Source organism: Carcharhinus amblyrhynchos, chromosome 1 (genome assembly GCF_965287045.1).
Source record: "Carcharhinus amblyrhynchos chromosome 1, sCarAmb.v2.hapA, whole genome shotgun sequence".
Classification (NCBI taxonomy): Eukaryota; Metazoa; Chordata; class Chondrichthyes; order Carcharhiniformes; family Carcharhinidae; genus Carcharhinus; species Carcharhinus amblyrhynchos.
In genome coordinates, this window is record NC_137324.1 from 146,182,279 (window position 1) to 146,209,462 (window position 27,184).

The window sequence follows — 27,184 nt, forward strand, 5'->3', positions numbered from 1 at the left end:
AGCTCGTCAGTGGTATTCAAATCTACCCTCTCATGGATGTCTATTAGTTGAATGAGGCCCACCCTGGCTGGTATGTCTGGTTTGATACAGAATGTAGTGTTAGTAATGTTACAATGTGTCACGCCGTACTGAAATTGTTTCAGACAGGTGGTGAGGCAGTATCTCCCTGCTCCCTTGTAAGCTACCCGAGTTGTGTCTGTGTCCAGGCCACAAGCTTCTGCTGAGCAATTTAGGCTAGTGTTTGTTCTGAAGCCACACAGTGCATGCTCATTTAAGTAAACTGGGTATGGGCATGTGATTATTTCATCAGTTTGCTGACATCTGTCCAGAGTAATATCTGTGAGCCTCCCTTCTTTCTCCACTGAGTATGATAAAGTGCTGTCCTGCCCTATCCAGATATCATCATGGATAGTCCCTATACACTCCACTTCAAAGACCCTCAGTCCAACCCAGTCTTCAGTGATTATGGGGAGCCCCAAGATCATTCCCAGGGCTTTCCCTGGAGTCCCTTTGCCGTCGTCACTGAACCAGACTTTGGTCAACTGTCACATCTGGCAGCCAGATATCTCGGGGTGTTTCTTACCCATAAATAGATGTTCCATCTGTTTGTCACTAATCCAAGGTGGAACCCGTTCACTGCATACCTGCTCTAGGTTTTCCCTGTTCGATCATCCACTGCCCATATGCACTACTTAAATTAGGGTTCTGGTGTTGGTCATCATCCTCTAATTTTTCCCTTATAATTTGATTGATTGTCTTGGTGTGTCCTTCTAATACAGCTACCATGTCGCTGTGTTCCCAGTCAGTTCCTCTTCAACATCTTGCTGATTATCCTCATTGATGGAATTTAGTGTCTGTTTAACCTGTTGGGTCAAAACTCAAGTTTATTGTCCAGTTCAGCTAAATCAAGGGCGTTGATGGTTGCTACCCCTGCCCCGTATGCTGCAGCCATGTCATTGACTAACTCCCTCCTGGATCTTTCCTGTCTTTCATCCATTCCTACCTCCCATCCTAACAGTCGGGTGAGTTAAGTAGAGGTACAATCTCTTAAGTTGGGGAGAGCACCACTCTGGCAGATGGGTCCCAGCTATATCCACCATCGCAGGTACCAATTCATGGTGGATGTTGTCATGCAAGGTTTTCCATGTGTTTTAGTATCAATCCATTCTGTGGTCCAGGGGTAGCTTCAGGACAAATCAAGTGGGATGGGTCTGATGTTGGCTTCGGCCCAGTTCTTATTTCATACAATGCAAAGTTCCCCTCTATGAGTGTTCCAGGACACTGCTGCTTGAGCTTTAATCCTTCTTCTGGAAGATTGGCCAGACATCCAATTTCAGGGCACCCATTATTTGAAAATCCCCACCAATCCCCTTCTATGATGACATTCATAATGTTCAGTTGAACTGCCATTTGGTTTTTGTATACCAGCTGCTGGTTGTTACTTTTCTCGGGGTGTACCCATAACACACCCTCCTCACATTCCCCCGCGTCAGGTGGGGCAAACCATAAATAACCTGGATACTACGAGTTCATTTTGTTTGGAAAGTTCTGTGCTTATCCCGATGATGAGTCCAATGAGGTAGATAGCAGTTGCAATTCTGTCGTCGTCTGTCACTGTCCTGAGCAGATCAATATAATTTCTGCTGTTATTGCATTTAAATTTGACGTATATACATATATTTAAAGTGTCCACCCCCCCTTTTTTTGTTGAACACTCATTTGATAGTGGTATGGTCAGGAGGATCCAGGTATATCAAGTGTCGCTTGCATGTTACAATTTTTAAATTCTAGTTATGGAGCACTGCGGAGCAATTTTTTTTCCAGATTGATGAATAGATGAGTCGTGGGTTGTCAGAAAGAGCTTATTTAACTGGTGAAAATCAAGGTGACTGGTTTTAGTCTAGCAGCAGACACCATTAACTATAGAGATTCGAACAGCACTGGAATCTGTCTGTAATGACCTGAAGAAGTGTCTATTCTGTAAGTGTGTTGGAGTTTGAAGGTGGGCCGCCTGTAAAATTTAGCACAAGTGCCTCTAAGAGTTGAAAATGTGCCCCTTTAGCATTATGAGTAAAGAGATGGCCCTTCTATCATTAGAACACTGGAAATAAGATTCTCAGTGTCACTTAGAACACAAGCAGCTGCATATTGTACCAAGCTTTTGTGGTGTAAAAGTTTTGTTTGTTTCATTTCCCGTTGAAAATGTAGCTCAGTTGCCCTGAAGATTTTAAAATTTAGCATAGCTGCCTCAATTACCTTAAACTTTAACATAGTTGCCTCAAAGATTTTAAAATTTAGCACAGCTGCCTCAAAGATTTTAAAATGTAGTATAGCTCCCCAAGATGTGCGTAATTGGCTTAATGCTGTCTTAACTAGAGAAAAATGGCAAAAGAGCTGGCGTCGGATTATGTAAGTAATCTGGTTAATCGTACTAGCAGTGTACAGCTGCTTGTAGGTGGGCGCTTCCATTAGAGATTCTTGTACCTTGCAATGGTCTGTACTGTAGGCTGAATTTCATCATTTGAAGCACCTTAGATTCCTTCATTCAGCATTTTTGTTAACCAATTGCCCAACAGACACTCATCTTCTGAATCATTTGTCTCATGGGGCTCCAACACTATCTCCTCACCTGGTTTCCATACCCATGTCTGTTCACTGGACTGCACTGTGGGGTCTGCATTTGAATCAGGGTTCAGGGGTCCTTCATCCTTGTGTCCCAGTCTAATTAATTTATGTGTCTGGTCCCTTATCCATGTGGGAAATGCAGCATCGTGTGCCCCCATCAAAATAAACAAGCGTTGTTTAGTCAGGGCCTCATTGTTGGGTCTAGGGCTGTTAAAGATTATGTTTATGGGAGAATCCATAATGCTGCGAGGGCTGATATCTGGCGATTCGCGCCAGTCCTCTAGGGTTCGCAAGTCTTCTGTTATGTCTGGGTCGATCCGTACCCTAGGGGCACTTCAGGTGTACACGAGATACTAGGCTGTAGTGTGGTAGGGGTAAGGGTCTAATCTGAACCTGAAAGTGGATGAGAAGGTGTCCGAGGAAATACATTTCCTGTGTGAGGCCATTCCGGTCACCTAGTGTTTCCTACCTCTAATGAGAAATAGTGGAAGAGATTATTCTGAGTCCCGCAGGCTTTAAGTTGATTGACATGGAACCAACCAGTTTTCCAGTTGGCGATTAGGACTTTATATACTAAGGGGCTTATTTTGTCGGTGATGTTGTGTGGACTTGCATATCTCGGGGACAAACAACAAAGAAAATACGGCACAGGAACAGGCCCTTCGGCCCTCCAGGCCTGCACCGACCATGCTGCCCGACTTAACTAAAATCCCTACGCTTCCGGGGACAATATCCCTCGACTCCCATCTCATTCACATACTTGCCAAGACGCCCCTTAAAAGTCACTACCTCCCCGGCAATGAGTTCTGGGCACACACCACTCGGTAAAAATCTGCCTCGTACATCTCTTTTAAAACTTGCCCCTTGCACCTTAAATCTATCCACTCTAGTAATTGACTCTTCAACCCTGGGAAAAAGCTTCTTACTATCCACTCTGTCCATGCCTCTCATAATTTTGTAGACTTCTATCAGGTCACCCCTCAACCTCTGTCGTTCCAGTGAGAACAAACCAACCTCTCCTTGTAGCTAATGCCCTCCATGCCAGGCAACATCCTGGTAAATCTTTTCTGTACCCTCTCCAAAGCCTCTGCATCCTTCTGGTAATGTGGTGACCAGAATTGAACACTATATTCCAAGTGCAGCCTAACTAAGGTTCTATAAAGCAGCAACATGACTTGCCAATCTTTAAACTCAATACCCTGGCTGATGAAGGCTAGTATGCGTACGGCTTCTTGACTACCTTCTCCACCTGCATTGCCACTTTCAGTGACCTTTGTACCTGTACACCCAGATCCCTTTGCCTATCAACATTCCTAAGGGCTCTGCCATTTACTCTATATTTCCAATCTGTGTTAGGCCTTCCAAAATGCACTGCATCACATTTGTCCAGATTAAACTCCATCTGCCATCTCTCTGCCCAAGTCTCCAACTGATCTATATCCTGCTATATTGTTTGATGATCCTCATCACTATCTGCAAATTCATCAACCTCTGTGTCATCCGCAAAGTTACTAATCAATCCAGTTACATTTTCCTCCAAATCTTTAAGGAAAGAAAGAATTGGAGTTGTAGAGGGAAATCATTACCTGCTGGCCAACTGTATATTCCGCCAGGTGTACCCTTTTATCGAAATATGCCTTGCTTGTTTCTTTTTAACTCCTAATCGGACAGCCGCGGCTAACTGGGCTGCTTTAACGTTTTCGGTTATCTGCTGGACAGCTTTCTCGTGGGTGAGCGCTGTGATAGCGTAGAACACAGAACATTACAGCGCAGTACAGGCCCTTTGGCCCTCGATGTTGCGCCGACCAGTGGAACCAATCTAATGACCCTCTAACCTAAACTATTCCAGTGTTATCCATATGCCTATCCACTGACCATTTGAACGCCCTTAAAGTTGGCGAGTCCACGACTGCTGCAGGCAGGGCATTCCACGCCCTTACTACCCTCAGAGCCTACATCTGACATCCGTCCTACAATTACCACCCCTTAATTTATAGCTATGTCCCCTCATGTTAGCCGTCACCATCCGAGGAAAAAGGCTCTCACTATCCACCCTATCTAACCCTCTGATCATCTTGTATGTTTCACCTCTCAACCTTCTTCTTTCTAACAAAAACAACCTCAAGTCCCTCAGCCTTTCCTCATAAGACCTTCCCACCATACCAGGCAACATCCTGGTAAACCTCCTCTGCACCCTTTCCAATGCCTCCACATCCTTCTTATAATGCAGCGACCAGAACTGTATGCAATACTCCAAGTGCGGCCACACCAGAGTTTTGTACAGTTGCAACATGACCGCACGGCTCCGAAATTCAATCCCTCTACCAATAAGTGCTAACACACCGTACGCCTTCTTAACAACCTTATCAACTTAGGTGCCAACATTCAGGGATCTATGCACATGTACGCCAAGATCTCTCTGCTCGTCGACACTACCAAGAGTCCTTCCATTAGCCCTATATTCTGTACTCCTGTTACTCTTACCAAAGTGAATCACCTCACACTTTTCTGCATTAAACTCCATTTGCCACCTCTCAGCCCAGCTCTGCAGCTTATCTATGTCCCTCTGCAAATTGTAACATCCATCCTCACTGTCTACAATTCCTCCGACTTTGGTGTCGTTAACAAATTTACTAACCCATCCTTCTACACCCTCATCTAGGTCATTTATAAAAATGACAAACAGCAGTGGCCCCTAAACAGATCCCTGAGGTACACCACTTGTAACTGAACTCTAGGTTGAATATTTCCCATCAACCACCACCCTCTACATAAGAACATAAGAAATAGGAGCAGGAGTAGGCCATCTAGCCCCTCGAGCCTGCCCCGCCATTCAATAAGATCATGGCTGATCTGTCGTGGCTCAGTTTCACTGTCCCGCCTTCTCCCCATAACCCTTAATCCCCTTGCCTATCAAAAACCTATCTACCCGCGTCTTAAATATATTTAGCGAGGCAGCCTCCACCACTTCAACGGGCAGAGACTGCCAGAGATTCACCACCCTTTGAGTGAAGAAGTTCCTCCTCAACACCGTTCTAAACTGCACCCCCCCTTATCTTGAGGCTGTGCCCTCTAGTCCTACTGTCTTTTCTGAGTGGGAAGAGCCTCACCACCTCTATCCTATCCATCCCATTCATCATCTTGTACGTTTCAATGAGATCTCCCCATATCCTTCAAAACTCTAACAAGTACAAGCCCAGTTTATTCAGCCTCTCCTCATAGCTCAACCCCCTCAACTCCGGTATCAGCCTAGTGAACCTCCTTTGCACTCCCTCCAAGGCCAAAATATCCTTGCGCAAGTGCGGCGACCAAAACTGCACACAGAACTCCAGCTGCGGCCTCACCAGTGCCCTGTACAGTTGCAGCAAGACCTCCCTACTTTTATATTCAATCCCCCTCGCTATGAAGGCCAGCATCCCATTTGCCTTCCTGACCACCTGCTGCACCTGCAGGCTGGGTTTTTGCGACTCATGCACAAGGACCCCCAGGTCCCTCTGCACCGTAGGATGCTGCAGCTTTTCGCCATGTAAGTAGTAGTCCTCCCTACCATTATTCCTACCAAAGTGGACAACCTCACACTTGCCAACATTAAATTCCATTTGCCAGTTCCTCACCCATTCACCAGCCTATCTAGATCCCTCTGCAGAGTTTCCACACCCTCCGCACAATTTGCCGTTCCACCAGTCTTGGTGTCATCAGCAAATTTCGACACCTTATACTTGGTTCCCTCCTCCAGATCATCTATATAAATGGTAAATAGCTGAGGCCCCAGCACTGACCCCTGGGGCACTCCACTAGTCCCCAACCGCCAATCCGAATAGCACCCATTGACCCCCACTCTCTGCCTCCTATTTGACAGCCAATCCTCTATCCACGTTAACACCCTACCCCCAACTCCATGCCCTCTTACCTTCTGTAACAACCTCTTGTGCGGCACCTTATAAAACGCCTTCTGAAAATCAAGAAACACCACATCTACCGGTTCTCCTCTATCCACCGCACTAGACACATCCTCATAGAATTCCAATAAATTCGTCAGACACGACTTCCCCTTAACGAAACCGTGCTGCATCTGCTCTATCAAACAATTCTCCTCAAGATGCCTCGCTATTTTCTCCTTGATTACAGATTCAAGCATTTTACCTACAACAGACGTTAAACTAACCGGCCTATAATTCCCTGCCTTTTGCCTGATACCCTTTTTAAACAACGACGTAACATTAGCCATTTTCCAATCTTCCGGCACTTCCCCGGAATCCAGCGAGGTTTGGAAAATAATCATCAAGGCATCCACTATCACCTCCACCATTTCTTTCAGAACCCTCGGATGCATTCCATCCGGTCCTGGGGACTTGTCCACCATCAGTCCCTCCAGTCTGTCGAGCACTACCTCTCTAGTAACAATAATGTCATTCAGGCCCTCCACTCCTACCATCTTTCCATCGTCAACACCCGGCAAACTATTCACGTCCTCCTCCGTGAAGACTGAAGCAAAAAAGTTATTCAAGGCCTCAGCCATTTCCCCATCCCCCACCACTAAGTCCCCCCTCTCATCCTCTAAGGGTCCAACGTTCACCCTAGTCAGCCTCTTCCTTTTTATATATTTATAAAAACTCTTACTATCCTTTTTTATATTTAGCGCTAGCCCAGCTTCATAGTTTATCCTTCCTTTATCAACTTGTTCGTCATTCTTTGTTGATATTTAAACCTCTCCCAATCCTCTTCTCGCCCACTACTCTTAGCCACTCTAAACACATCAGCTTTTAATTTAATACTCTCCTTTACCTCCTTCATTATCCACGGCTGATTATCTCTCCTCCTACGATCCTTTTTAACCATCGGAATAAATTTCTGCTGAGCACCAAGAAAGATCTCCTTAAAGATCCTCCACTGTTCCTCAGCAAACCTACCTTCCAATCTGCTCCCCCAATCTACATTCGCCAATTCCTCTCTCATGCTATCGTACTCCCCTCTGTTCAAACAAAGCACACAGGTCCGGGAACCCACTTCCTCTTCCATCTGCATCAGAAACTCCACCATACAATGATCACTCTTCCCAAAAGGATCCTTCACCACAAGGTCCCTAATTCTACCTGCCTCATTACATAACACCAGATCCAAGATAGCTTGCTCCCTCGTCGGCTCCAACACACACTGTTCAAGGAAACCATCCCGGCAGCATTCCAAGAACTCTTCCTCAAGCCCACCGCGTCCAACATGGGTCAGCCAATCAATATGTAGATTGAAATCCCCCATAATTATCGCCGTTCCATTCCTGCACGCCGCATTTATTTGCGCGTTAATAGCCCACCCCACCTCCAGATCATTATTTTGGGGCCTATAGACGACACCCACCAGCGTCTTCCTCCCTTTGCTGTTCCTAATCTCCACCCACAACGATTCCACTTTCTGCTCTTTGGCTCCTATATCTTCCGTTACTACCACCCTGATGCTATCCTTAATCAGCAGAGCTACGCCCCCCCACCTTTTTCCTCCCGTCTATCCTCCCTAAACACTTGATACCCCTGGACATTCAGCTCCCAGTCCCTGTCACCCTACAGCCACGTCTCTGTAATGGCCACCAGATCATATCCATTTGTGCTGATCTGCGCCACCAGCTCATTCGCTTTATTCCGAATGCTTCGTGCATTCAGATAAAGTGCTTTCATCCCAGCCTTCACCTGTACCCTATTTGCAGGAACGCTACCAACCTTACTCATGCACTCTACTCCCTTTATTATTGGGACATCCTTGGCCTCTTCCCGTACCTGTACCCTCTCCTTTACTTTAGACCCTGTAATTTCACCTATCCTCGCACCCTGCCCCCCCCCCAATTAGTTTAAAGTCCTATCTACAGTCCTATTTACACGATTCGCCAGGACTCTGGTCCCAGCACGGTTCAGACCAACACCATCCCACCTGAACAGGTCCCACCTACCCCAATACTGGTGCCAATGCCCCATAAATTCAAATCCATTCCTCCCACACCAATCTCTGAGCCACCCATTCACCTCTTTAATCCTATCTACCCTACGCCCATCTGCACACGGTTCAGGTAGTAATCCAGAGATAACCACCTTTAGGTTCTACTTTTTAATTCCATTCCCAGCTTTTCATACTCCCTCCCCAGATCCTCAGTTCGCATTTTGCCTATGTTGTTGGCACCCACATGTACCACAACGACTGGATTCTCACCCTCCCACTCCAGGTTCCTCTGCAGCCCAGATGCGACATCCTGGATCCAAGCACCAGGCATCTGTTTTCTATCAGCTAGCCAATACCTGATCCAAACTGCTAAATCACCCTCAATCCCACGCACCTGCATTTTCTGCAGTAGCCTACCATGGGGAACCTTATCAAATGCTTTGCTGAAATCCATATAAACCACGTCAACTGCCTTACCCTCATCCACCTCTTTGGTCACCTTTTCAAAAAACTCGATAAGATTTGTGAGGCATGACCTACCCTTCACAAAACCATGTCAACTATCCTGAATCAATTTATTTCTCTCTAGATGATTATAAATCCTATCCCTTATAATTCTTTCCAAAACTTTGCAGACAACAGAAGTAAGGCTCACTGGTCTATACTCCCCTTCTTGAACAAGGGGACAACATTTGCTATCCTCCAGTCTTCCGGCACTATACCTGTAGCCAATGATGACATGTAGATCAAAGCCAAAGGCTCTGCAATCTCCTCCCTAGCCTCCCAAGGAATCCTAGAGTAAATCCCATCTGGCCCAGGGGGCTTATCTGTTTTCATACTCTCAAGAATTGCTAACACCTCCTCCTTAAGTACCTCAATCCCAAATAGTCTAAAAGACCGTATCTCAGTATTCTCCTCGACTACACTGACTTTTTCCTGCATGAATACTGACGAAAACTATTCATTTAGTGCCTCTCCTATCTCTTCAGGCTCCACGCACAACTTCCCACTACTGTCTCTGACTGGCCCTAATCTTGCCCTAACCAATCTTTAATTCTTCACATAACTATAGAAAGCTTTAGGGTTCTCCTTGATCCTACCCACCAAAGTCTTCTCATGTCCTCTTCTAGCTTTTCTTAACACTCTCTTTAGCTCCTTCCTGGCTAATTTGTAACTCTCCAGTGCCCTAACTGAGCCTTCATGCCTCATCTTTACATAAGCCTCCTTCTTCCTCTTCACTAGAGATTCAACTTCTTTAGTACACCACAGTTCCCTCGCTCGGCCACTTCCTCCCTGCCTGACAGGTACATATTTATCAAGGACTCGCAGTAGCTGCTCCTTGAATAAGCTCCACATTTCAGTTGTTCCCAGCCCTTGCAGTTTCCTACTCCAACCTGTGTGTCCTAAATCTCGCCTAATAGCCTCATAATTACCTTTCCCCCAGCTATAACTTCTGCCCTTTGGTATATGCCTATCCCTTTCCATCACTAAGGTAAACGTAACCAAATTGTGGTCACTATCACCAAAGTGCTCATCTACCTCCAAGTCTAACACCTGGTCTGGTTCATTACCCAGTACCAAATCCAATGTAGCCTCACCTCTTGTTGGCCTATCTACATACTAAATGGACCTGTGGGGTCCTTTGTGGCTATAACCCGACACTCATGTGGATCTCCTCCATAGTTTAAATGATCTGCTAGGAACATGGGCACTTTGATTCGCTTTATAGTGATGTCCCTGCCCTGCAGTAGTAGTATCCAATGGACAGCGCAGACTTGGCTTACTGAATCGTCTTTAAGACAGCCATCCAGCAGAAGCTGGGCTGGAGTGTGTTCAGCGAGGATGGTTATTGGGTTCAGTCCGGTGATATAGGCAAAATGCTGCACGGCCTAAAATACCATACTCTTCATTGGGATAGGTCCAATAGGAAACAGGGTTGCCAGAGAGCACAAACAAGTGACGGTGCCAGTTGTTCACACCTGGTAAAGCCTTGTTTGACTGGGTCTAATACTCATGAGGTGTAGACTACTGGGCCTGGTCTACCACGTCTTTCTTGTAATAGTATTGATGAAAGTGTGTGGCTGGTGGCTGCAACTTCTAAGGCGTATGGTAGATCCAGGTCAGGGACTAGTAAGGCTGGTTTTGTGGCAACGGCATGCTTTACATCGGTTACTGCAGCTGTGTGCTGCTCAGTCCACTTCCAGGTTGCGTTTTTTTTAGCAATTCGCAAAGTGGGGCTGCCTTATGGCGAAGCCATCTATGTGGTTCTGACAGTACCCTACTAGACCTAGGAAAGATCGGAGGGCACTCACATCTCGGGGCAGTGAAAGGTGCACTATGGACTCTACCCTTTTCTGTTCAATCTCCCTCTTCCCATGGGTAATCACTGTATCTAGATATATAACCTAGGGTACAAAATTTGGGTCTTTTTCCGGTTGACTTTGCAGCCTAATGAGTGGACCAGTGTGAGTAATTCATCCAGCAACGTTATACGTTCCTCTTTGGTGTTAGTCTGTAACAATAAATCATCTACATATCGGACCAAGCACTCAGGTCAGGAAAACTTTTCTAGTCCGGTAGCTAGTCACCTGTGAAAGATGGATGGGGAATTATGGAAACCTTGTGGTAGGCAAGTCCAAGTGTATTGGTGTCCTTGCAAGGTAAAGACAAACTTACACTGGCAAGACCGATTTAAAAGGGATGGGCCAGAAGCCATTACCGATATCTAGTACTGTGAAAAACTTTGCCTGGACTCCCAGACTCATCATGGAGATGGGGCTTGTGGCTACTGTGGGGGCCGTGACTGGGGTAACCTTAGTCGACCGTTAACCTCCATGATCCATCTACCGCCTTCACGGCGCATTATTTGTGGATGCCACTCATCTCAACACCCCCTGCTGTAACAGACTATCAATTACTTTGGCCACTTCCTCCTCTGCCTGTCTGGGGAAACTGTATTGTCTTTGTGGTTTCACATCCAGCCCTTCAATTAACACCCCACTAGGTATCTGGCCACAATCATATTTATGCCACGCAAACACCCCATTGTTTCTTTGGAGCACCTCACTGATGGCTGAATCACTGCTAATCATTAAGGGACCAAACCAGAATTCCCCTATTGTGCTAATCTTATTAGCATATGTCTTGGTTGGGATGATTGATGCGCTCTGCTAATTGTAGCCATCTGCCAAATGCATTGATCAGCTGGATTGAATGAAACATTACATTTATTCATATAATCAGACCCCAGGAAGTGTTCAGTTTTTAGGGGAAGGTCAACTAACACCACTGGATGGTCGCACACCATGTTATCTAGATGGACGTACAGGGCTTCTAATGCATCCCTCCTACACGTGTCCTGTGAATCCACTGAGCGTAATTGTGCTCGCAGTTGGCCAAGGGATATCTGTTCTTAATTTTGGTACATTCAGGGTAGTTCGGGAGCCTTCGGTATCTCAAAGGAATTCTATGAGGTGACCTCTTACCTTGTCTAACTAGGGGTCTCCCTACAATATCTTACCTGGTGCTACAGATCCAGGTTGGGGAGGCCAGGCACCGTCAATCTGGGGTTCTCTAGGCGGGGACAGTTAGATACAGTGATAGGCTCGTGCTTACAGTATGTATGGGGTGACTGGGACCTTCCATCGGTGGTGGGCAGTGTTCTCTCTCATACCTAGGAGCTGCCCTAACTGGTGGAGCCGGTGGTCCTGGTAGTCTTGGGAGTCTTGGGGACCGTGTATATGGTGGCAGGGGTCTCCTACAATCTCAGGCAAAGTGTCCTGGCTGCCTGCAATTAAAACATGTCACTCCATCACTCCCCGAGTGTAAAGGTGGAGCTGTGACTCTCAGGTATTGGTGATCCTCTCTACCCTTGTTTCTCCATACTGGACCCTGGCTAGCCCTCATCAGAAGCATTCTCGCCTCCCTTTCTGACCGTAACATTGGGACTCCTTGAACTTCCTATTCCCAGACTCAAGCTAAGCGTCAGATAACCCATGCTTCATTGTGTGTGGTCTCTGCGGGGTCAAAATTACAGCAGGCTTTCTTGCCTTTCTCTGTGGTGTGTGAGACTAACGTCTTAGTCCATTTGGATGAATCAGCCTCGTCTAATTCCCCATATACTCCCATGAAGCGGATCCACAAATGACTGGCAAAGGCAGTCTGATGTTCCCCTTTCCTGTCTACATTTATTTAACCTATCTATAAGATCCCCTTTATTAATCCCTACCGCGGTCAATATCGCTTTCTTAATTTCATTTAAGGTTCCTTCCCCGACATTTTGAGGGGCTGGCAGGGCAGACTGTACAGACTTGCTTAAGCTCATAACTATCAGGTTCACCTCTTCCCTTTCATCTAGCCCATGCATTATCTTCTGCTGCCTAACATTCTCAAAGAAATTGTGTGGATCAGCCGATGGCTCAAAGATTGTGATTTTATTTGTGATTTTGGCCAATTGTGCCACCATAAATGGGGTCATGTATGTAACAGCTGGGCCCTGAGACTCTCCTACCCGATGTTCAGTTATCACTGGGTGCATCGGTATTGGAGATGAATCTGGGGGCACAATGGGTATGACGTCCCCCGGAAAAGATTGTAGTGGACCCCAATCCTCAGTTTGCACAATGTAAAGTCTAGCATTCTCATTTAACTCTCTCCAATCTGCATTCTCTATTTCCTCTGCCTCCACTGTCCCGAAGGTACACATAAACTCGTTTTGAACCGATAATAGGAATTCCAGCCATGAAATTTCTCCCTGGCAGTGGTCAGTGTTGCCTGTCTCTGTTCTTTATTGGCTTGATGTAGCGCTTTTATTGTCGCCTGCAGATCAGTGCACTTAACTTCCAATCATGCTACTGCCTGCTCAGCTTCACCTTTCGCCAAGACAGCGTGCTGGGCGTTTTGGTAGGCTCTCTCATAATGGTTTGAAAATTGTCCAGATGTAATAAATTTGCCTGGTTGGTTCTCCTTAACTCATCTACCTCTCTGTCCTTCTAGGTTCTTATCTGCTCTATCCTCTCCTGCTGCTGTTCCCTTAATCTCTTCCTCCTTTTCCTACTGTGCCTGCTTCAAATCCTCCAGTTCCTCACGAGCTGTGTTTAATTCCTTTTCTGTTCCTAGCAGCTGTCCTAAGCAGCTCACAATGGCAATTTCTCTCTCACTTTTGTCTGCCCGTTTTCCCTGAACTTTTCCTTAGATTATCCCAATACTTCTGCCCTCAGATCCTGTCTCATTATTGGCACAAGATTCTGCCCATAGGGGCCACCCTTTCTTCTTAATAAATTCCCTGATTTTTGTTTCCCATATGGGACACTTCTGTGTCTCTGTACTGTTTCCTGCCATTCTATTTTCAATGACAAGGGATAGGGAGTTGATTGGACTTGGGTACGGCTTTGGGCAATGTTCTGGTCCTAATCACTCTTGATTCTAATGCAAACCTATGGCGTTTACCCTATCCTCCTTGTTAGTAACAACGCATGCACAATAAACAATTTCCCGAAAGCAGTTATTTGTCCAGTAAGGAGCATACACCTGTTGGCTCTGAGTTTTAAATAATCGTTTAATATAGATTCCGCAGGATTCAATATCGGAGCAACAAAGTTACTTCTTGTCAATGTCCCGGTGGAGTTGCCAATTGTTGTGCCTGCCACACAGTCTGTTTTAACCCTTATACGGTGGACAAATAACTGCAAGTAGATGTCTTGTTAGTACAACCAATATTTATTTAAGACACGCAATCAATAGTTACCCACCCAACCAAAAATAAAAGTTATCTTTACAGAAAATAATAGAGTTCAAGTTCAATACAAGACCTTGACTTAACTTTGCATGACTGGCAAGTACCCAAGCAGATACTGGCCTTTATCTGTGCATTGGACTCTGTCATCCTCTGCATAATCTGGTCCTTTGGTCTGTTCTGGCACTCTGACTCTGGTCTTCCTTCCTTCTAGGATGTGGTGGCTCTCCTTGTGCTAGTCGTCTCTGGTGATGGTCATCGTTGTTGTAGCTCATTCGTGGGGTCAGAGAGAGAGATTCTTGGACGCGCAGCACCCTTTATAGTCCGTTGGGTTTTGCGCCCCTTTTGGCCATTGCCAATCAATCAGAATTTGATCACCCTGATTGGTAAAATCTAAACGGGTGCTGCCACATCAATCTCTGGATATGTCCCCAAAGGCCATGTCTGCAGGTGCTGGGGGCATGTAGAATACACACCTCCCTCCCAAATAAGGGGTTATGGCACCCCTTTGTCTGGTAAGCAACCCAATTTGACCAGAAAGTCTCTTCTGTCCTGGAGATGACCCATATCCTGTGTATTCACTCGTCTGGATTGCAGCCTGTTTATCAGTCTTTAAGGCTGCAGCCTGTCATCTTAGTTCTTGCTCAATAGTCCCAGAGTGCTTTACAAAATTGCCATTTCAGATGGCCCGTTTGGCCACAAGCCTCATCTCTCATGAAAAGTAAAAATGAGTAACCTAGGCAAGGCACCAGGTAACTAGAATAAATGACAGTGAGGGCTTTTTTAAGGGTAGATGGGTGAACTGGCAACGAGAGAAGACCCACACAGGACGCATTTAACTTCAGAAGTGCTGACAATATTCTGCACCATTAGTTGACTCCTTCACTATTGCTAAATTATCAAATATCCATACTGGATGAGCAGAAATTTCCTCCAATTGAATACTGGGAAGACTATGGCAGTGTCTTCAGTCCCCACTTCAAACTACTTCCCCTAGCTACTGACTGCATCCCTCTTCTCAACAACAGTCTGAGACTAACCCACACTTTACAAATTGATGTCACCCTGACCGAGGTGTACTTTCAACTACACTAAGGTCTCCTATTTTTACCTCTGCAACATCCAGTTTCTCCTGTGCATCAGCTCATCGCATGCCAAAACCCACACTCATACCTTTGTTAACCTAAACTTGCATGTTCCACCATTCTCCTGGCTTGTCTATCGCATCTTACACTCCATAAACTTGAGGTCATCCAAAACTCTGCTGCCCATGTCTTTACTTGCACCAAGTCCCATTTGCCTAAAATCAGTGTTTGCTGGTCGACACTGACCCTTAGTCAAGCAACATTCTTAAAATTCTGATTCTTGTTTTCAAATCCCTGCATGGCCTCACCACAGTAAAAAGTCTGACAACACCAGGTTTTAGTCCAACCGATTTATTTGATAATAGACTCAAGCTTTCGGGTTAGTCCCTTCGTCAGGTGAATGGAGAGTTCTAATCAGTATTCTAATCGCATTCTAATCAGTAATCTCTAAACTGTCTGTGCTTTATATGCTCTGTCTGAGGCCAGAACTCTCCATTCACCTGACGAAGGGACTAACCCGAAAGCTTGTGAGTCTATTATCAAATAAATCGGTTGGACTAAAACCTGGTGTTGTCAGACTTTTTACTGTGTTTACGCGAGTCCAACGCCGGCATACCCACATCATGGCCTCACCACTCCACAGCTCTGAACTCTCCTCCAGCCACAAGATACCATATGAATATTGGTTGCTGTTGTTCAATTAGTGACATTTTATTGTTTTCCCCCAAATTAAAGATTTCTAGCATTAATTTACACTTTAGAGTTTTCATTCTTGAAACTGAAGTATTTATCATATACCTCTACGAGCTATTAAATGAATGCATCACAAAAGGCATTTTGTACATTTATAACCTTCCAAAGAAACTATCATCGAAGTCAAGATTAATGGAAAAAATAAACCTTTAAATAACTTGCCATCATTGGATAAGACCTGTTAAAAGTCACTGGAATGACAATTCAGTTCAATCAATTTTTCAGATCTGAAGAGTTGTCAAATTGGACTCAAAATGTTAACTTTTTTCTTTATTTGGATGTGCTTGTCACTGAGAAGGCAAGCATTATTTGCTTATCCCCAAAGGTCTTTGAACTGAGTGGCTTGCTGGGCCATTTCAGAGGGTAGTTAAAAGTCAACCATATTGGGGTGGGTGTAGAGTCATATGTAGGTCAGACAGGTAACGACAGCAGATTTTCTTCCCTAAAGGACATTAGTAACCCAGTTGGGTTTTAACAACAATTGGTAATCATGGTCATCATTAACCTCTTAACTCCAGGTTTTTACTGAATACAAGTGTCTGTCTGCAGTGGTGGGGATCCTGGTTCGAATCCTGGGTCTCTGGGTTACTAGTGCAATGACAATCCTGATATGTCTCCCCATTCTCTCCCAGACCTGCTGAACTTTTTCAGCACTATAGTTGGGATCACAATGTCCGGTTGACACATTGATAGGATGCCAGCAGCATGTAAACCACATATGCTTTCTCATTTCCATGACTGCAGTATGCAACCTTGGGCTAAACGTGGTGCTGGTTGGTTGCATTGTCAGCTAAGGTTTGTATCTGGTTAACTTAAAGCTAGTCTGCAGCTTTTACAAGGGGACATGCATTCTAACTAGAGAAATGCATTCAATTGCAAACTCTTCTGGAGAAGGAACAAAATGGAGCAGAGATGTGTCAGGCCAGAGAGAGGATTCCAAGGTTCTTCAATGCCTTAATGCAAAAAGTTCAAAAGAGAGAAGCACTGCATCTTGGGAGGAAGGGACACACATTTGAACATAAGAACATAAGAAATAGGAGCAGGAGTACGCCATCTAGCCCTTCGAGCCTGCCCCGCCATTCAATAAGATCATGGCTGATCTGAAGTGGATCAGTTCCACTTTCCTGCTTTCTCCCCACAACCCTTAATTCCCCTGTCTATCAGAAACCTATCTACCCGTGACTTAAATATATTCAGCGAGGTAGCCTCCAACACTTCAACGGGCAGAGAATTACCACCCTTTGAGTGAAGAAGTTCCTCCTCAACTCTGATCTAAACTGCCCCCCCCCCTCACTTATCTTGAGGCTGTGTCCTCTAGTCCTGCTATCCTTTCTAAGTGGGAAGGATCTCTCCACCTCTACCCTATCTATCCCCTTCATTATCTTATACATCTCTATAAGATCCCCCCTCAGCCTTCTAAATGCCAACGAGTACAGACCCAGTCTATTTAGTCTGTCTTCATAGGCTAACCCCCTCATCTCCGGTATCAGCCTAGTGAACCTTCTCTGCACTCCCTCCAAGGCCAATATATCCTTGCACAAGTGCGGTGACCAAAACTGCACACAGTACTCCAGCTGCGGCCTCACCAGTACCCTGTACAGTTGCAGCAAGACCTCCCTACTTTTACATTCTATCCCCCTTGCTATAAAGGCCAACATTCCATTCGCCTTCTCGATCACCTGCTGCAGCTGCAGACTGGGTTTTTGCGACTCGTGCACAAGGACCCCCAGGTCCCTCTGCACCGTAGCATGCTGCAGCTTTTCGCCTTTTAAATAATAATCCTTCCTACTATTATTTCTGCCAAAGTGGATAACCTCACACTTGCTAACATTATACTCCATCTGCCAGGTCCTCGCCCACTTGCTCAGCATATCCAGATCTCTCTGCAGATTTTCCACACCCTCCACGCAATTTGCTTTTCCACTCATTGTCGTGTCATCAGCAAATTTCGTCACCCTACACTCAGCCCCCTCCTTCAGATCATCTATATAAATGGTAAACAGTTGAGGCCCAGCACCGATCCCTGTGGCACTCCACTAGTCACCAACCTCCAACCAGAATAGCACCCATTGATACCAACTCTTTGCTTCCCATTAGACAGCCAATCCTCTATGCACTCTAACACCTTACCCCCAACTCCATGCAAACTAACCTTCTGTAGCAACCTTTTGTGAGGCACCTTATCAAATGCCTTTTGGAAATCTAAATACACCACATCCACCGGTTCCCCTCTGTCTACCGCACTAGTCACATCCTCATAGAAATCCAATAAATTCATCAAACACGACTTCCCCTTAACGAATCTGTGTTGCGTCTGTTCGATCAAACCATTCTTTTCTAGGTGCCTCGCTATTTCTTCTTAGATGACAGATTCTAGCATTTTTCCAACTACGGATGTTAAACTAACCGGCCTATAATTCCCTGCTTTTCATCTACTATTTTTTTTAAACAGCGGCGTAACATTAGCCGTTTTCCAATCTTCCGGCACTTCCCTGGAATCCAGTGAATTTTGATAAATAATTACTAAGGAATCCGCTATCACCTCTGCCATTTCTTTCAGAACCTCGGGATGCATTCCATCCGGTCCTGGGGACTTGTCCACCTTCAGTCCCATTAGTCTATCAAGCACTACCTCTCTAGTGATAGTAATCGCATTTAGGCCCTCATCTCCTACCATCCTTCTATCTTTAATATCCGGCAAACTATTCGTGTCCTCCTCCATTTCTTCACTGCCCACCGCTAAATCCCCCCTCTCATCCTCCAAGGATCCAATATTCACTTTAGCCAGCCTCTTCTTCTTTATATATTTGTAAAAACTTTTACTGTCATTTTTTATATTTAGAGCTAGTTTGGCTTCATAGTCTATCTTTTCTTTCTTTATCACCTTCTTAGTCATTCTTTGTTGATTTTTAAATCTTTCCCAATCTTCTAATCGCCCACTATTTTTAGCCACTCTGAACGCATCAGCTTTTAATACTCTCCTTTATTTCCTTAGATAACCATTGCTGATTATCCCTTCTCCTACAGTCCTTCTTTACCATCAGAATATATTTCTGCTGAGTACCGAAAAAGATCTCCTTAAAAATCCTCCACTGTTCCTCAGCCGTCCTACCAACCAATCTGCGCCCCCAATCTACATTTGCCAATTCCTCTCTCATCCTATCATACTCCTCTCTGGTCAAACAGAGGACACAGGTTCAGGACCCTACTTTCTCATCCTCCATCTGCATCAGAAATTCAATCATACTATGATCACTCGTCCCAAGAGGATCCCTCACAAGAAGATCCCTAATTTTACCTGCCTTGTTACATAGCACCAGATCTAAGAAAGCTCGCTCCCTCGTAGGTTCCGTTACATACTGTTCAAGGAAACTATCCCGACAGCATTCCAAGAACTCTTCCTCAAGCCCACCGTGTCCAACTTGGGTCATCCAATCAATATGCAGATTAAAATCCCGCATAATTACCGCCATTCCGTTTCTGCACGCATCTATTATTTGCCTGTTTATTGCCCACCCCACCTCAAAGTTATTATTTGGGGGCCTATAGACCACACCCACCATCATCTTCCTCCCCTTATTATTCCTTATCTCCACCCACAACAATTCCACGTTTTGCTGTTTGGAGCCTATATCTTCCCTTACTACAGCCCTGATATTATCCTTAATTAACAGAGCTACCCTGCCCCCTTTTTCCTCCTGTCTATCCTTCCTAAACACCTGACATCCTTGGACGTTCAGCTCCCAGTCCCTGTCGCCCTGCAACCACGTTTCCGTAATGGCCACTAGATCATTTAGACTCTAGCTCTGCTCCCTTTGCTATAATCACACTATTAACAGTCAGTTCTTCGCACTCATTCTTTCTACCGCCCTCAACTTGCTGAATCTTGTCCCTTATGATCCCGTTCTCCTCCAAATCTCCTTCAATCCCACTCTGTGCTGAAAATAGAGCCTCACTGTTCTTTGAAATTATTTCTTTACACCAGTCCTCTCACTGACACCAACCTTTTACACACTGCTCTCCCAATTTGAAGACCAAAGACACGCTCTCATTGCTAAAATCTGCTCTACAGGCCCGCTCTCCTTGCTGAAGTCATATTCTTCATAATCACTTTGCCCACTGAATTCTCACTCTTTAAAGTCTCACTTTTGAAACACAGTATTTCTGGCTCACTCATCTCTCCTCGCCCCAGCACCTCATTTACAGCCCTACTCTCAATCCTTTAGTCTTGCCTTTTACTGCTGCTCTCTCCTTGCTGACTGTTCCCTCTTCAAACCCCACTCAACTTACTTCTCTCTCAAATTACCCACTCTTTAACATAAGAACATAAGAAATAGGAGCAGGAGTAGGCCATCCGACCCTTCGAGCCTGCCCTGCCATTCAATAAGATCATGGCTGATCTGTCGTGGCTCAGTTCCACATTCCCGCCCTCTCCCCATAACCCTTAATCCCCTCTCTTATCAAAAACCCATCAACCCGTGTCTTAAAAATATTTAGCGAGGCAGCCTCCACCACTTCAACGGGCAGAGAATTCCAGAGATTCACCACCCTTTGAGTGAAGAAGTTCCTCCTCAACTCTTGTTCTAAACCGCCCCCCCTTTATCTTGAGGCTGTGCCCCCTAGTCCTACTGTCCTTTCTGAGCGGGAAGAGTCTCTCACGAGTACAAGCCTAGTTTATTCAGCCTCTCCTCATAGCTCAACCCCCTCAACTCCGGCATCAGCCTAGTAAACCTCCTCTGCACTCCCTCCAAGGCCAAAATATCCTTGCGTAAGTACAGCGCCCAAAACTGCACACAGTACTCCAGCTGCGGCCTCACCAATGCCCTATACAGCCGCAGCAAGACCTCCCTACTTTTATATTCAATCCCCCTCGCTATGAAGGCCAGCATCCCATTCGCCTTCCTGACCACCTGCTGCACCTGCAAGCTGGGTTTTTGCGACTCATGCACAAGGACCCCGAGGTCCCTCTGCACCGTCGCCTGCTGCAGTTTTTCTCCACGTAAGTAATAATCCTTCCTACCATTATTCCTACCAAAGTGGACCACCTCGCACTTGCCAACATTAAATTCCATTTGCCAGTTCCTGGCCCATTCGCCCAGCCTATCTAGATCCTTCTCTAAACTCTCCACACCCTCCGCGCGATGTGCCGTTCCACCAATCTTGGTGTCATCAGCAAATTTTGACACCGTACACTCAGTTCCCTCCTCCAGATCATCTATATAAATGGTAAATAGCTGAGGCCCCAGCACCAACCCCTGGGGCACTCCACTAGTCCCCAACCGCCAATCCGAATAGCACCCAGTGACCCCCACTCTCTGCCCCCTATTTGACAACCAGTCCTCTATCCATGCTAACACCCTACCCCTGACCTTCTGCAATAACCTCTTGTGAGGTACCTTGTCAAATGCCTTCTGAAAATCAAGAAAGGCCACATCCACCGGCTCACCTCTATCCACCGCCCTAGACACATCCTCATAGAACTCCAGTAAATTTGTCAGACACGACTTCCCCTTAACAAAACCGTGCTGCGTCTGCTCTATCAAGCAATTCCCCTCAAGATGCCTCGCTATTTCCTCCTTGATGACGGATTCTAACATTTTACCTACAACAGACGTTAAACTAACCGGCCTATAATTCCCCGCCTTTTGCCTGCCACCCTTCTTAAACAACGGCGTAACATTAGCCGTTCTCCAATCTTGCGGCACTTCCCCGGAATCCAGCGACGTCTGGAAAATAACCACCAAGGCATCCACTATCACCTCCGCCGTTTCTTTCAGAACCCTCAGATGCATTCCATCCGGTCCTGGGGACTTGTCCACAATCAGCCCCTCTAGTCTGTCGAGCACCGCCTCTCTAGTAACAGTAATGTCATTGAGACCCTCCAGTCCTACCACCTTCCATCTCTAACACTCGGCAAATTATTCACGTCCTCCTCCGTGAAGACTGAAACAAAAAAGTTATTCAAGACCTCAGCCATTTCCCCATCCCCTACCACTAAGTCCCCCTTCTCATCCTCTAAGGGTCCAACGTTCACCCTAACCAGCCTCTTCCTTTTTATATACTTATAAAAACTCTTGCTATCCTTTTTTATATTAAGCGCTAGCCCAGCTTCATAGTTTCTCCTACCCTTCTTTATCAACTTCTTTGTCAATCTTTGTTGACATTTAAACCTCTCCCAATCCTCTTCTCGCCCACTACTCTTAGCTACTCTAAACGCCTCTGCTTTTAATTTAACACTTTCCTTCACCTCCTTCGTTATCCATGGCTTATTACCTCTCCTCCTACGGTCCTTTTTGACCATCGGAATAAATTTCTGCTGAGCACCAAGAAAGATCTCCTTAAAGATTCTCCACTGCTCCTCAGCAGAGCTACCTTCCAATGCGCTCCCCCAGTCCACATTCGCCAATTCTTCTCTCATCCTACCGTACTCCCCTCTGTTCAAACAAAGGACGCATGTCCGGGAACCCACTTTCTCCTCCTCCATCTGCACCAGAAACTCCACCGTACAATGATCACTCTCCCCAAGAGGATCCTTCACCGCAAGGTCCCTAATTCTACCCACCTCATTACATAACACCAGATCCAAGATAGCTCGCTCCCTCGTCGGCTCCAACACACACTGTTCAAGGAAACTATCCCGGCAGCATTCCAAGAACTCCTCCTCGAGCCCACTGCGTCCAACATGGGTCAACCAATCAATATGCAGATTGAAATCCCCCATAATTACAGCCATCCCATTCCTGCACGCTGCACTTATTTGCGCGTTAACAGCCCGCCCCACCTCCAGATCATTATTCGGGTGCCTATAGACGACACCCACCAGCGTCTTCCTCCCTTTGCTGTTCCTACCCACCAGCGTCTTCCTCCCTTTGCTGTTCCTACCCACCAGCGTCTTCCTCCCTTTGCTGTTCCTAATCTCTACCCACAACGATTCCACTTTCTGCTCTTTGGCTCCAACATCATCCCTTGCTACCACCCTGATGCTATCCTTAATCAGCAGAGCTACGCCCCCCCCCCCCCCACTTTCCCTCCCGCCTACCCTTCCTAAACACTTGATACCCCTGGACATTCAGCTCCCAGTCCCTGTCACCTTGCAGCCATGCCTCTGTGATGGCCACCAGATCATATCCATTTGTGCCGATCTGTGCCACCAGCTCATCCACTTTATTCCGAATGCTTCGTGCATTCAGATAAAGTGCCTTCATCCCAGCCTTCACCTGGACCCTATTTCCCGGAACGACACCAACCATACTCACGCCCCCCCACTCCCTTTATTATCGGGGCATCCTCGGCCTCTACCCTTACCTGTACCCTCTCCTTAACTTTAGGCCTCGTAATGTCACCTACCCTTGCACACCACCCCCCCCCCGCCCAAATTAGTTTAAAGCCCTGTCTACAGTCCTATTTACACGATTTGCCAGGACTCTGGTCCCAGCACGGTTCAGACCCACCCCATCCCGCCCGAACAGGTCCCACCTACCCCAATACTGATGCCAATGCCCCATAAATTCAAACCCATTCCTCCCACACCAATCCCTGAGCCACCCATTCACTTCCTTAATCCTGTCAACCCTACGCCCGTCTGCACTTGGTTCAGGCAGTAGCCCAGAGATAACCACCTTGTCGGTTCCACTTTTTAATTCCATTCCCAGCTTTTCATACTCCTTCCCCAGATCCTCAGTTCGCATTTTGCCTATGTTGCTGGCACCCACATGTACCACAACGACTGGATTGTCACCCTCCCACTCCAGGTTCCTCTGCAGCCCAGATGTGACATCCTGGACCCGAGCACCAGGCAGACAACACACCCTTCTGTGCACTTTGTCACTGTGACAAAGGACAGTGTCAATACCCTTCACCCCACTATCCCCAACTACTACTACGTTCCTTTTCACCTTCTCTTTGCCTATGTCCTGCTGCAATTAGAATGTGGGTGCCTTTGAGCTACAAGATAAATTTCTTACCTCACGAGGTGAGAAAATAAAATGACAAAACAAGCATTCAGAACCTCTGTTGCCCTTATCCTCAGCAGAACACAAAAATTAGATGGCAAGTTAGCGAGAAACATAGAAAATAGGAGTACATCCTTTGAGCTTTCTCGGCCATTCATTTTAATCATCAAATTTAATATCCTGACCCCACGTCCCTTCATATCCCTTGACCCCTTTAGCCCTAACAGCTATATCTAATTTCTTCTTGAAATCACGATGTTTTGGCCTCAGCTAGTTTCTGTGGTAGTGAATTTGACAAATTTCTCCTCACCTCAGTTCTAAAAGGTTTACCCCTTATCTTCAAACTATGACCCCAAGTTCTGGATTCCCCTAACACTGGAATCTACCCTGTCTAATCCTGTTTAAATTTTAAGTTTCTATGAGATCTCCTCTCACTCTCGCCGTACTTACGCAAGGATATTTTGGCCTTGGAGGGAGTGCAGAGGAGGTTTACTAGGCTGATACCGGAGTTGAGGGGGTTGAGCTATGAGGAGAGGCTGAATAAACTAGGCTTGTACTTGTTAGAGTTTAGAAGAATGAGGGGAGATCTCATTGAGACATATAAGATGATGAGTGGGATGGATAGGATAGAGGTGGAGAGACTCTTCCTGCTCAGAAAGGACAGTAGGACTAGGGGGCACAGCCTCAAGATAAAGGGGGGGGGACGGTTTAGAACAGAGTTGAGGAGGAACTTCTTCACTCAAAGGGTGGTGAATCTCTGGAATTCTCTGCCCGTTGAAGTGGTGGAGGCTGCCTCGCTAAATATTTTTAAGACGCGGGTTGATGGGTTTTTGATAAGAGAGGGGATTAAGGGTTATGGGGAGAGGGCGGGAATGTGGAACTGAGCCACGACAGATCAGCCATGATCTTATTGAATGGCGGGGCAGGCTCGAAGGGCTAGATGGCCTACTCCTGCTCCTACTTCTTATGTTCTTCTAAACTCCAATAAATACAGTCCTAACCGACTTAGTCTCCAATATAGATCTATGTTATTCATTATCGGTTTAATTTGCGATCACATAACCAATAACACGATACCATTATTCACACAAAGTGTGCAAAAGGTTATCTGCATTTTTTTTAACTTGCCTTCTTGTTTGGTTAAAAAAGGCCAGAGTACAGCTCTACTTTCCGAGTCACAATAATCGGACTATTTCCCCAGTGCCTTGTTCACTCTCGCCCCACCACATTCTCTACTATGTCTGGAAGCTAGACTGCTGCTCTCTGCCCTATTCTCATCTAACTCCGTGTAACCACCAGCCCAGGGCCTGTGCTGCCTTGGAAAGCACTGAGCCAGTGTCACAGTCACCAGCCCACCGGCGGATTGGAGAGTTGAGGCTCATTAAAACTCCGACACGCACAACGGGAAGCGCGCTGAGTGGTGAAGAACCGGTCTCGGACTCGATAAAGCGGATCTAAACTTGTCACCTGTACCTGCACACCGACAACCTGGAACTCCGTCTCCGGGGCAACACTGCGATTACCGATCACATCCACCAATTGCCGCTCACAATTGATTGTTTATGACTGAATGAACTCACCTCCCCCCACCCCGCACACGAAGTCATCACTGGACTAGAAAGTCAGTTCTTCTGCGCCTGCGCATTCGTTATTTCCACTGCGCTTGCGTGTCCGGTTTTTCACACTGCGCCTGTCCGGTTTGTTCCCACTGCGCCTGCGTGTTCTGTTTTTCTCACTGCGTTTGCGCATCCTGTTTTTTCTCATTGTGCCTGCACGTCCATTTTTCCTTTTCTGTGGTTGCATGTTCTGTGCTGCGGGAGGGATTGCGGCGACAGCTCCTCCTGCCGGTCAACTGCACTGGGAGGAACGGCCTTTCAGACTTGACAAGGATCATGTGGACTGGAAAATCTAAGTAAAGTTTATTTACTAACCACAAGTAAAGCTTGTGACTGCAATGAAATTTCCCCAGTCGCTACAGTCCAGCGCTTGTTCGTGTCAATGCACCGAACTAGCACCCATTTTGGACTATGGGGAAAAACTGAAGTACTCAGGGGAAACCCACTCAGACACAGGGAGAACGTGCAAAGTGCACACAGACAGTGACCCAAGCAGGAATCGAACCCATGTGCTTGGTGCTGTGAGGCAGCAGTGCTAACCACTGTGCCACCACACCGCCCCTAGCTGTGTTTCTCCACTGATGCTGCCACTTTCCCAACATTTTTTTGTTTTTATTTCAAATTTACAGCACCCTGCAATATTTTGGTTTTATTTCAGACATTAGCCAACAGTTCTTAAGAAGAGTCATGTCGGAACTCTAAATATTAACTCTGTTTTTCCACGGAAGCTACCAGACCTGTTGAGTTTATTTTTCTAGCGCTTTCTAAGTTTAGTTTCTAAGTTCCCACACCTATTCAAGTACACTGAATGAGAATTTAACATGGCCAATGCATTTAAACAGCATATCTTTCAGATTGTAGGAGGAAGCTGTGGGTTTCCTCTGGGTGTTCCAAAGACACAAGGAGAATGTGCAGAGCCAGCACAGATGGGTTTGATTCCGGGCTTGGGTCACCAAGTCCCTGGTAATGTGAGACAGCAGTGCTAATGACTTTGACACCCCACTCTTTCTTTCAGCAATTCACTTTGCAGCTGACTAAAAACCAAGGGTCAAACATTCATAAAGGCAGAATGCTGGAATCTGAAACAAAAAATGCTGGAAAATCTCAGTAGGTCTTCCAGCATCTCTGGAGGGAGAATAGAGCCACTGTTTAGAGCCAGAACAACCTTTCGTCAGAGCTGAAGATATGTAAAATCAGATAAGATTTACACCATGAGGGTGAGGAAGGAATGCATAATTGATAGGAATAGCATAGACAAAAAGACAAAGGAAATGTAAGTGGTGAAGGTAAAGGCTGGGAATGGTGCTAAGAACATCCATTAAAAGATCTGAATGTGTTAATGGTAGAACAAAGATGCAAAGTGTAAGAATGTGGCAGTTGACCCTAGTGGCGTGGGTGGAAATAAAAGTAAATAAATGGAACTGGAGGACAGAGTTCATGCTCTGAAGTTGTTGAACTCTGTTCAGGCTGGAAGGCTGTAAAGTGCCCAATCGG

At 46.0% G+C, this 27,184-nt stretch overlaps 1 protein-coding gene across 4 annotated transcripts in view; it reads right to left on the reverse strand.

The window, feature by feature from the left end:
• Positions 1-25,673, reverse strand: part of gtf2e2 (general transcription factor IIE, polypeptide 2, beta) — an 87,380-nt gene extending 61,707 nt beyond the window's left edge. Inside the window, exon 1 of one of the 4 annotated variants that reach the window (XM_080193498.1) lies at positions 25,655-25,673. The gene's annotated coding sequence lies outside the window, so the exon portion shown is untranslated. Of the gene's footprint in view, positions 1-25,202; positions 25,345-25,430; positions 25,528-25,547 lie in introns of those variants that run through there. The other 3 variants (XM_080193494.1, XM_080193496.1, XM_080193497.1) reach the window with 3 other exon arrangements.
• Positions 25,674-27,184: the final 1,511 nt, after the last annotated feature.